The sequence below is a fragment of the Rutidosis leptorrhynchoides genome, chromosome 7 (assembly GCF_046630445.1).
Source record: "Rutidosis leptorrhynchoides isolate AG116_Rl617_1_P2 chromosome 7, CSIRO_AGI_Rlap_v1, whole genome shotgun sequence".
Classification (NCBI taxonomy): domain Eukaryota; kingdom Viridiplantae; phylum Streptophyta; class Magnoliopsida; order Asterales; family Asteraceae; genus Rutidosis; species Rutidosis leptorrhynchoides.
The window spans coordinates 268,894,755-268,897,239 of record NC_092339.1 but is presented as its reverse complement, the minus strand read 5'-3'; the positions used below and the strand labels follow the sequence as shown (position 1 = coordinate 268,897,239).

The window sequence follows — 2,485 nt, the reverse complement described above, 5'->3', positions numbered from 1 at the left end:
TCACATCGAAAACCTTCCCATCTTCTGATGATGGTTTTTCAGAATTTGTTGACACCATATTAACATTCTCATTTCGAGGATTTACTTCAATATTACTCGGTAGCTTTCCTTGTTCCCTCTCACTCATCATGTTAGCAAGAGTACCTACGTGTTTTTCTAGATTCAAAATGGAAGCTTGTTGAGTTCTTAATGACTGATCAAACCTCTCATTTGTTTGGGTTTGAGATGTAATAAATTGTTTTTGAGATTCCATTAGCTTTGCCATCATTTCTTCTAGATTTGGCTTTTTCTCTTCGGTTTGTTGTGGTGGTGTATATAAGCTAGGTCTTTGTTGATTGAAAGTGTTGTTTTGAGTTGGTTGGTTATTCGGACCTTGTTGGTTATACGAGTTATTGTTAGGTCCATTTGGATTGTAAAGAATGTTTTGATTTCGATTAAAGTTTGACCTTGGCAGTTGATAATTATTTTGATAATTATTTCCCGGCCTTTGGTTCATGTCGAAAACATTCTCACGTTGTTCCATCATTTGTTTAATAAGTGTGGTCCACCGCATTGCTCACAACTGATTCGTATTGTATGAATATCTATAGTCATCTTTTCCATTCGTCTTTCAAAAGCATCTATTTTTGCGGAAACGGAATCAAAGTCATGGCTAGAATCGGCTCTAGCCGCTTTAGATGAACGAAAAATATTTTTTTCCTGATGCCACTCATGCGAGTGGGAGGCTGTATTATCAATAATTTTGTGAGCTTCAGTTGCGGTTTTCTTCATAATGGAACCACCAGCTGCTGTGTCGATGTATTTTCGTGTAGCAACGTCGACACCTTGGTAGAATATTTGTACTATTCGATAAGTGTCTAAACTGTGTTGAGGACATCCTCTCAACAACTTTCCGAATCTTGTCCACGCCTCATATAATGTTTCATTTGGCTTTTGCGCTAACGTAACAATTTCTTCTTGAAGTCTCACGGCTTTAGATGCCGAAAAGAATCTTTTAAGAAAATTTTCAACTAAAACATCTAATGTATCAAGCGCTCCTTCTGGTAATGATTCTAACCAATCTTTGGCTTCTCCCTTTAAAGTCCAAGGAAACAACATGAAATAGATCTGTTCATCCTCAACTTCTCTGATTTTAAATAGAGTACAAATCCTATTAAATGTTCGAAGATGTTCGTTTGGATCTTCTTTTGGCGTACCACTATATTGGCATTGATTAGTTACCATGTGTAGGATTTGTCCTTTGATTTCATAATCTGTCGCATTAATGTCTGGTCGCGTAATGGCATGTCCTTGGCCAGTGCGTGTAGCTCTCATTCGATCTTCCATACTTAGAGGTTCGTTTATTTCCATATTTGAAATTGTTGAATCCGAATTACTAGAAGATTCCGATTTAACGGTTTGTGGTTCAAGAGGAATGATTAGTGGTTCAGGATCTTGAAATTGTCCTTGAATATGCTCCGGGTCCTCAATTGTGAAGTCGGGTTCAAAAAATGGATTATCGAAAATTTGAATTGGAGTACTTGTTCGACTAGATGATGATTCTAAAGAAAAATCAACCGCGACGATATTGGCTAGATGTCTTGAACGAGTTACAGGTGGTGAACGTATGAAAGGTGGTGAACATTTTGCTCAGTGCATTCACTGAATATCCTATTAGTTATAAATATAAAAATTATATAAGTTATCAAATTAATAGACTTTTCTGATTTTGCCCACGTTTCGAATAGCCAATAGATGCAGCAGGTAGCCAGGATCCTTTAAATCAGAAAATCCACAACTCGCCACTAACAAATCTAACTATTACTACGAACCAGAAAATTGGCGTCAATTAATTTAATCGCTTACAATAATTTTTCGTCGAAATTTAAAGAAAACTTTGAAAATTCTATGTCCTAAAAACTAGAGCGTAGAAATGAAAAAAAAAACGCGTCGAAAAACGTCGAAACTTAAAAGTCTAAAAACTAAATCTAAAAAGTTGCGCCTAAAGGTATTAAAGCTTAAAAGGAATTCTAAATCCAAAACGGCAATTACTTAAAAGGCACTAAAATCTATTAAATATTAAAGCGATAAGCGACGTCGTAAAATTCTAAAGCGCCTAAATCTTAATCTAAAGAAAAAGCACTTAAGGGATTTTACGGCAAAGCCTAAAAATCTAGAAATATAAAATAACTACGGTAAAAACTAACTTAAAACTAATTACGAACGATAAATAAACAAATTACGAATTAAACGTATTAAATTATAATTATAAATACTTAATTAAAACTAATTTAAATAAACTAAAACTAAATATTATTTAATAAAAACCTAATTAACTAATTAATTAATAATAATAATTATTATTAAACACAAACCCTAATCCGTACGTACTAAGATTCAGACTTGTCAGACACTCTCATGTTATCGCATGGTTTGAGAGTTATATTTTCATGCGGTCGCATGGGATCGGATACCAGGCCTGAAGTTGGGCTTCGACAGGCTCGGC

The 2,485-nt window shown here is 34.6% G+C and overlaps 1 non-coding gene across 1 annotated transcript; it reads left to right on the top strand.

The window, feature by feature from the left end:
* Positions 1-859: 859 nt before the first annotated feature.
* LOC139860682 (small nucleolar RNA R71) lies at positions 860-966 on the top strand. Its single transcript, XR_011763311.1, has one exon. It is a non-coding gene; the product is annotated as a small nucleolar RNA R71 (small nucleolar RNA).
* Positions 967-2,485: the final 1,519 nt, after the last annotated feature.